This window comes from Acanthochromis polyacanthus, chromosome 2, assembly GCF_021347895.1.
Source record: "Acanthochromis polyacanthus isolate Apoly-LR-REF ecotype Palm Island chromosome 2, KAUST_Apoly_ChrSc, whole genome shotgun sequence".
Taxonomy (NCBI): Eukaryota; Metazoa; Chordata; class Actinopteri; family Pomacentridae; genus Acanthochromis; species Acanthochromis polyacanthus.
Genome location: NC_067114.1, coordinates 22002065 through 22011816, shown reverse-complemented (window position 1 = coordinate 22011816; position 9752 = coordinate 22002065). Strand labels below are relative to the sequence as shown.

Sequence of the window (9752 nt, the reverse complement as noted above, 5' to 3'; positions counted from 1 at the left end):
ACATCCAGAAACAGACAGAACACAGTGACAAACAATTTCATACACACACACACTACACAACCCCATGCCAAGGCTCAAAGGCCGATTAAATCATTAAACTAATCATTAAACCATTAAACATTAAAGTAATGATATCATGAGTCACCACTGCGTATTGGAACCCAAGCTGATGATTTTCTTGTTTGTATTAGTGCTGCGATGGGAACAATAACTTTGTTAACTATACAAGAACTACTAAACACACAGACACAGATGCTCATGTAAACAGATGGATTAAAAACACACACACGTTCCAAACACACAGCCTATCAGTGCAGCTGTCTTACGGCAGATAGCTTTGAGGACCTTGGCAATTACAACATTCACAACAGGCTCCTGTTACAGCTCGCATGTAGAGATTGAAGGATGGTAAAGGATGAGAGTAGTTTGGCTAAAAGCTTTCCACCTAATTAAAAGACTAACGCAGCTTCCAAATGACCATTAGTATTCATTTGGCTTGTATGCAAAACAGCCAGAGTACATCTTAACATGAAATGATACGCAAGATGAAAGCGCCCAACATCAAATATGCCATTTCTGTTTGCCCATCATTTATTGTAACCGAAACCTTTACCTATGTTCCAATGCTAGGCGCATTGTTCTCCTGCAAAAGCAACATCAAAGATTCTAGTAATCATCTGTTCTCAAGGGGGGATGCAGTGTTTTTATCTGAATATGTAATAACTTAAATCTGCCTGTAGGACGCACAATACAGACAGTAATTATGTGACATAATGGCCGTATATGACAAACAGCAGCACATATCTGATTGTGCTCCAGTAATGATATCTGCAGTGAATAATGGATGCAGCTACCTAAAAGCTCATATATTATGAATTCAAAGCATCTTTGTTTTGTATGTAATGAAATATAAATGTGCTCCCTCCATTTGACCCTTTAACAGTTGCTTAGTAGCTGCCAGTATTCACGATTGGATGCTAATGTTATGCTGCCGTGCAACAGTAGTGATACACATTTAGATAATGTGAAAGAAGCCAAACCTGGCATGCAGCTTTTATTTCTGTGAAGCCTGTAATCAGCCTGAGTGTGAAACCTGCCCTTCTTCTGGCTAATCTTACTCTAATTGCAGCCACCCTTTACAGGCCACAAACTTGGTAGTATTTAGCCATCGCGTTAAGATTATTTAACCGGAGCACTAGACAGAAATATCAAGGCAGAATAGAGAGCTGTCTTTGTGCAGTGTTGTTTCTGGGAGAGACAGAAGGGCTTCTCAGTATGCTCTGAACGCCCGTCCTAATTATTTTCCCAGAGATGAGGTCACATTCCTCGTGGCCCAATCATGAAGAGAGGATAGCTTGTTATTAACAATATGCACATAAACAAACATGCTGGCTAAAAGACATCCATTCAGCAGAAACCCTCAAGATTTTTTTTTCTTATTCCCTGCTCTAGTCGCAATGATCAAATTCAAACAAACAAATGAAGAAACACAGCGAGGAAAACAAATAAAAATAATCTTAATATTTTGGCTATGAGAGCTTTAACTTTGGAATAATGGAACAGATTTTCTCGTTTCCCTTGAGGCATGCAGGACTATGGCATGATGACACAGCGGGCAATAATGCCATTAGCAGACTATTACTGTTATTGATGTGCATAAAGCAACTCCTTCTGCAGATGGTTTAGTAATGTTCAGGGGTATTAGGCCTGTTGTCATGGTGAACACAAAGGCTGCAGCAAAACTGTCGGGAAAAATAACTGTGGTATAAGCCTTTCTTGTCCTAATGGATTTGTTTACAGTGATTTGAACACACAAAAAAGGCAAGTCAGTACATACATTTGCATCATCTTCCTTTGATGGCGGGTACACATGCAATATCCATGATTCTTTCAGTATTACAACCTTCTATGTTTTATGAAGGCTGGAGGTGAGTGCTGCTGTTGAACAAGATGTTGTCAAAGACCTCTCAGTAAATGGTGATGAACCTAAGATCTTGGGAACTAGGATCTTCCTGCTCATACACCGATCAGGCATAACATTATAACCACCTGCCTAATGTTGTGTTGGTCCTCTTATGTAGTCAAAATGCTCTGAACCATGGACAGGCATGGACAAGAGGACCTTTCAGGGTGTTCTATGGGGTCTGGCATTGTCAGTGGATCCTTTGGGTGATCTGGGTTGTGCAGTGGGACCTCTGTGAATCAAACTGTTGATCAGAATAGAGTCTAGGAAATTTGGAGGTCAAATAAACATCTTGGACGATTGTCGTGTTTTTGCAATGTGATGAGGTGCATTTTCCTGCAGGGCTAGGCCAGTGACATTTAGGATTGCCAATGGCATGAAGGAGTGTGCTTGTTCTGTGACAATGTTAATTTGGGTGTCTAAGTCCCCTCAACATGGATGCCAAAATCCAAGGTGTTCCAGCAGAACACCACATAGTAGCAGTGTTATTCACTTCACCTGTTGTGGCTGATCAGTGTATGTGTGCCATTTCATTTAGTGCTTCATATTGCCCCTTCTCAGCCAATCAGTCAAACATAGGATAGGGCGGGACTTATCAGCCCGGTGACCTAGGAAATAGAAAAGTGTCAAAAATGTTGTGAAAGGGTCATATCTTAAATCAAACATACTATTTCCTTAAACTTTACCACACCGTTTTGGTTTCTGAAGTAACCAAGGTTCTAACAACTAGTTATCATGAAAGCATGAACTGAAATGTGATATTTTCCTAAAACTGACTAAACAGGGAGTGAAAACTGAGAATAGACAATGAGTGAAACTGAAATCTGCGATTATGAATAATAGTCTCAAACAGGTCCCTGGTGAAAATATCTGGTGTCTCCTATCTCCTAACACAGATTTAGTTGCTTTTTCGAACTGGAAACCTTTCCGACTACATCGTTGTCTTACCTTTTGTTAATTTGCTCGATTGTTTCAAATCCATGTGCTTTTCTTTTCAAATAAGAATGTGGTGTAGTTATAGTCAAGTGTTATTTTGGCAGACAGGGTTGCGTAGATCGACTACTGGAGATTGTGATTGCAGATTGAGCAACAATTCCGCTGTTGTGTATGGAAATATTTAGTGTTTCAGTTGGATCATCAGGAACCACTTACAGACGACCAAAAGCCAGAATGCAAATTCTTCCGTGTTTGTAATGAACGGAGGAACACTTCAAACTTATCTAAGCAGCTGCCACATCTGTACACAGAAATCAAGTTGAGAGATGTTAAAATTCATTCATTTACCTGCTCTATATTTTGCTCTGGTTTGCAACCTGGTATTATGAATCTGACAGTTTCAGTGGTATTGGTTAGGGCTAAACAGTTAATTAATTTTAGGTCAAAACTGAAATTTGAAACAATGTAAATAGCAAATCAAGTCATATGCTACTGGGATTTAAACTGTTGTGCCAGCAGTTTTACAAATTCATGCCATCTTCATTGTGTGCCACTCATGTTTTTCATGATATATTCTGTTTAATTCTCCACCACATGTTTAAAATCTATTCCACAGTGAATGTTGACCTGAAGCTTGATGTTAAAAAATATATCGCAAAACAAATCTCAATCAAACACTGTCCAATATTGCTTAACCCTATTTATTGGTAGTAGCTTCCCATCCCTAATTGATTCCAGCAATTTGTGTCAAATATTGTCATATATTTTATACCCTGCTACTCTCTTTACTTTATAATGTTTTGTTTTTAAGCCATTAATTCTGTCTCAGCAAAAGCTACAAAACTCAACCTATCAAAATGTAACAAAACCTATGTGGTGTATGAGTTATTGTTGTATTCACAAAGGTTATCTAATGAACCAAACAAAGCAACAACACATACAACACATATTCACAATAGTATCCAATCTGTGCAGATAACAGTCACATCTGAGCCTACATTGACCATGCAGTCGCACACGTTCGCTTTCACACGGACTTTTCTTATCAAATTTGATATTTTGCAGAGCCCACTCGTCCACGTTCACAATAGGAAGAGTTGATTCTGCTGAAGGTCACCACGACATCCGAGCTGAATGAATGACATTTAGAGTACAATTTCCTATTTTTCACCGTTTTCTTTGAAAGGCGTTACGCTGTACGGACGGACCATCCGCACATCCACACTCGAACACGTTCACACACAACCATACTGAAAGCTTTCCTCTGCCTCTGAGCTCCTGTATTTTACTGCACTGACTTATACATACAGTAACGACTTGGCCCATCCAGAGCTGCTTCCCTCTTACTTTGGAACACATCGGACACGGAAGCACTTGAGTGACTCCTCAAATATGTGTGTATAATTTAAAAAAGGAGTCACACACTGTAATGAAAATGCTTAAGTGCTCAAAATTAAAACAATTGCTACAATTCAAAAGATTTATTATAAGCCTCGGGCTGTTCTGTTAATCTCACTTACACCCCGGATAATGAATAACTGCATTTGATGTTATTTCACAAATAACATTGAGGATTCCAAAGCATGAGCATTAGTTTCAGTAAGCAATGATTATTATAGAAACATTTGTTTTAAGTTGACTTTTTTTAAGGAATGAGATTACATACACGCATTTTCTAAGCATTTCTACTGACATTTTTGCTTCTGTTATTAAAAGATGATATTTATTTTCTAACCCTGTCCCAAAAGGACATGTCTCTTTGTGCTCCCATCCAGGATAATCAAGTCATCCTTGTCCACATGCCTCCCTGTATTTCTCCTCCAGCGCCCTGACCTTTATCTTCAGCTAAATCTTATTTGCCTTCAGGACTTTATAGGGTTTCCACTCGTTCATAATCTATTTGCAGTGTCCTACAGACTTTTCATTGCTATGACATTTGACAAAAAACTTAATGGTAAGATATTTCAGTCCCTGTATTCATTTGAGGTCGACTTTTAGTGAACCATTTTGGAAGCAGTGGGTGAGATGGATTGTGAGACGCTTTGCTCCGGGGACATTTTCCCCATCGTTCAAGGAGATTACCTTTTTGGATGTGTGCTTCATTAAGCAGCTCCCAAAAGCATAAAAACACTCTGAAGAAAAAGCATAAAAAAACTTTGTGGAGTTTCTAGTGTTTACTGTCCAGTAAAAGGAGAATGTAATGGACTACATAACGAACCGATGAATCACCACCAGTGTTTACTGTCAGATTTTCTTCTCTGTAAATGACATAATGACTTTTCTTCCTCAGCAGAGAGGCACTAACTGAGGGAAACACAAAACACAGAGTCTGAATGGATTAACTAACATACCATGCTTAATGTAAACAGAGTTAGACTTGTAGTTTAGCTACTATGTCTCTTTAGTGTTTATTGTATTTTTATACAAGTCTGATTTGTTGGTCGTGTAAATTCCAGAAATTTGGGAACATTTGTCCTCATTTTTGAGTACATACAGATGTAGTCATTAGTGCCCTTGCACTTCACAGAAACAAATTGAAAGGCTTTTCTGCCATGCATACCTGCATGCCTTGGTTTGTCATGGAGAAGAAGAAAGACGCTGTGATAAAGTCTTGTTGTTTCTGCAAGCCCGTCTAAAATGGCCTGAACTGAATTATCCAAGTGGTGATAGCTAAAGTATGTCAGCTGTGGTTATATTTTAATCAGAATGTTGTCTCCTATTAGTATCATAACTGTTTGGTACCGTTGTGTGCCACATTTTTAACACACAGACAAGAAAGAAAATAGTTGCTCAGCATTATAAGACTGCAGGTCATCTCTATGCAGTCGGCAATATTTGGAATTTAAGGTCCATGGGATCATAGTCGACCTCCCCAGATGAGGCCGCAGGAGGAAAACTGAGATTGAACATGAGGCTATTTCCAAATGCATACAAATTGACCTCCAAGATCAAGACAGAAGAGCGAACCGTGCCAGTGGTTGTACCATATGCTGCTTTCTAAATGAAAGTGGCCTCAGTGAATGAAACCCCAGGAGACTCCACTTTTCATAGCATGGCTCCTGCAGCAGGACCAAAACATGCATCTAAAAGCATAGTGAATACAAAGAAAACATTGGACCTCTCTGAAGTGGACTGATCTTGATCCTGCTGAACATTTATGGAAAAAGTTGCAGCTCTCATTATGAGGAAGGGCCCTATCCAAGAGACAGAAGACACAGAGACAGCCTCATCTGAAAACTGCACAGTGCTGTACATGTCATGGACAAAGCTATTTTAGTTCCATTGTGACATTTTGTAAAAACAGAAATATAGTATAGTGCACTATTGTTAAATGGGAAGTGACTGGGGACAGATATGAGCCATTGATCAGTGTTGTACTTTGAGATAATAATTAGTACTTTGTCTGCATACCTACACTGTGGTAAATTGATCTCCACTGTTCTCCAGCTAGACAGTGCTAAGCTGTTCTACTACTACTTCTTACTTCTATCTGCTGGCTGATGCTGATAATTATCCTGCCCTGATTAGTTGCTCTGCTCCAGACCTAATTAAAACCAAAACGATATTACATGACATATAATACATTTGAAATGACCAGCAAACACATCATCAGAGTTACAGCAGAGAAAAGATGTCTGAGAGGTCAACAAAAGACATTTCTAAGCGTTCAGCTCACTGAGAGAGTCTTTACTATTTTTGTTCATCTGCTGTTTAACAAGCGGCACTCTAAAGGCCTTAGTGGCACTTGGGGATCAGATGGCTGTGACAAGTTTTTATGAATATCTTTTTTTTTAATATATATATTTTTTAAACCACAAAATAAAAAGCCATCTAACAACCACAGAGACATTTTCTTGCACCAGTTTGAATAGGACACTCTCTGTAGCCTGCAGTTGTGGGGGTGGAGGAGGAGGAGGGTTGGAATCAGTGACATTCTTCAAGGCCAGTGTAAGATTAAAGACCGGGGCTGTCGTGCCTCTGATCATATATTCACAAAAGATACCCTGTGAAGAACACATCTTTAAAGAGAGGCTGGCTGAAAATAAGACCACTACTTGTGAATATTTGTGGCAGCCCATTATACATATCATATAAATGGTCCATTACTGAGTAAGGAGATTACACCCCAGAGAGTTTTTTTTAGTTGCCCTTCTCATTTTCTGTTTGCCCTCTTTTTTGGCACAGTCCTGTGAGCAGCTGCCTCCAGTGGCACAAGTTTGTCCTCTGTGATGTTTTATGCGTGGAAAAATCATGGATCCTAGATTTGGATTTAGCCGGCAGAGCTCTGCAATTTTTTTTCTCTCTCTCTCTCCCATTTTTTGATCAGACTGAATCACTCCAACATTATAGCATTGTGGCATTGAGCTCAAAGTGCACTGGGAAAAAAAAGAAAACTTACAGCCTTGGGCGCAATGTGCAACCAGGAGCATTTATGCAGAAATGAAAAATGTCATAGTGCTTCCTTCCATAATATTGCCTATTTCACTGGCACATAACACTGGCCTGTGACTCATGAACATAAATTCAGTGCACATAGTACAGTAAGCCGATAATGATTAATGTAACTTTCATCTTGGGTTTGCTTCACTTGGTGTGGGCCTTGGGTCCTTTAATAGTCGTGGCACAGCTGAAAAATGTAATAGCTAGCTATTCTGCATGTCCTTCAAATAAATGTATCCATAATGGTTCTCATTGGTAGATATGTACATATACTGCGCCATAAGCTTTGCCCTTTTGTATCTTTCACAAGAGTGTTAATCATGAACTCCGCTAGATCACAAGCCCGTGGAACGTAACAGCAATAGGCTTGGCTGCTGAGAAGTATTAATATAATAATCAAGCGTTTCAGGTTGCTCTTAATTCAATTGTCTCTCTTAACATTTCCCTGCCTATGTCAATCAATGTGCCTGCCTTGTCTTTAAAGCAACAGAGGAGTTATCCATTCCGGCACCATTAAAACATCAATGTCTCTTTTCTGCTAAATGGCAGAGGAAGATAATTGGCATGTGTGCATGCATATTAATTAACTGATAATGAGACGATAAGGCCCCCTCTCTATCTGCAGGTGTGGAACACTAATCAATTGGCAGTGAAATGGGGTAAAAATGCGCTTCTTTTATCCCACTACTGAAATTAAAAACCTATTTAGTACCACGATTTCCAACAAAGTGCTTTTCATTTATCTTCTCCAGCACATTATTCAATCACACTTTCCATTGTATAATGGTAATATTTTCATGTAATTTCCACTGCCTTCTGAGATGGGTATTTTTGATATGGCTTTGTAAAATGGCTATTCCATTCCAGCTCCATTCACTAGCTGGTAATAAACTTACAACCTATATTTCAGATTAAATGTCTTCAGCAAATGGAGCCAGCCTCAGATGTCTCCCCAGCAACGTGGGAAGATCGCTCCTGCTCCCTGGTGGCAGCTCAGGGAACTGTTCCTCTGTTTGTTGCTGCCCCCTGCTGGCAGAAACCAGAAAGTGCTGGAACATGTTTTTTTTAACTCAAAACTCTTGGCAGCAGTTCATTATTTGCTGTGTAAAGCACTCGCTGGCTCTGATTGTCCAAATGAACAGCAGTAGCAGTCTTCAGATATGCAGAGCATGCTATCTAGTTCAGAGCTGCAAGGTATCCACGGCTGAAACATAAGCTGACTATCTTAAAGGGTTGCTTGCTTTAGCCTGCAGCAGAATTGGAAGCATTTGAAAGAGTGTGTTGTAACTATCAGCCCTGACCAGAGGTGTGTGAGTGTGAGAGGAGAAGAAGAAGAGGAGGAGGAGGAGGAGGATGAACATGAGCGTGGTGATCGGCTGTGAAAAACAAAGACGGGCGATGCAAAGTACGCCCCAGGGTGTGTGTGCAAAGATCTAAATGAAGGCTGAAAAAGAATAGAAAGGCAGCACAGGTACGCGACAACACGGCTCAGGATTCAAATCGGTTTATTTATCACAAAATAGTTTCTGAAATCCGAACAGAAGAGATGGATTTCTTCGAAAGTGTGCGTTTTCCAGTGTGTGTGGCTGGCCCAGATGACACCGGAGGTTGATGGACAGTAGTGCAGTGTCGCCTCCTCCTGCTGACAGGCCCTCCTTCACCCTCGGACAGGCCAATCTGTACACACTGCAACACAGACACCACAGAGCCCATCTCAGTCACCACACAGCACATTTGTCACGTCAAACAGCCACCGAGAGACACGGCGGTCAAGTTATAGAGGTGATTGTATCAAAGTGACCCCAATGCAATGCCCATAAATTGCTTGCTTTATGGAGAGGCAATACATCCATGTTCATTGATAGAAATGAAAAGAGAATGAGAGGACAGACAGGTAATTTCATGCAGATTAATATATGAGAAAAACGCACCTTTTTAGGTGAGAGGAGTTGCTCAGCTGGAACTCTCTGTTTTTTCTTCCTCTTCTTTCTCTGTTGTTCCGTTCGTTTCCTCTGCAGATACCTCCTTGGTGGAAGTGGCTGTCTTCGGCCTTTCCTCTGGGTTTTCGGACGGGTCCACCACTGTGGTGCCTCTGCTTGTGTTGCAGCCCATGATTTGGCTAAATCCAACAGTGTACAGTTGCTGTTCAGCTGGTGGGAGTCCTGGAGCGTATAGAGCGTGAAAACGCCGGTCATAAACCTGTCTGAATGTTGTGTGCTCAGGTGCCTTTGTTCTCTATGGCAACCTTGACACTTCCTGACTGTGTTGGTTTTATTTTACAGTTTTCTGTCTACTGGATTGTTCTGCCTTTTTTGGAATGACCTCCCAGGCAACACTGGTTAAGAATTAACTCAGAAGCGTGTCAAAACATGGTTACTGATAAACACCGAAGGGGATTGTGTGTCAGTCACAG

General features: G+C 40.4%; 1 long non-coding RNA gene across 1 annotated transcript; it reads right to left on the bottom strand.

The window, feature by feature from the left end:
• Positions 1–8827: 8827 nt before the first annotated feature.
• LOC127532979 (uncharacterized) lies at positions 8828–9542 on the bottom strand. Its single transcript, XR_007940591.1, has 2 exons — positions 9271–9542; positions 8828–9025 (listed from the first exon to the last, which is right to left on the bottom strand). It is a non-coding gene; the product is annotated as an uncharacterized LOC127532979 (long non-coding RNA).
• Positions 9543–9752: the final 210 nt, after the last annotated feature.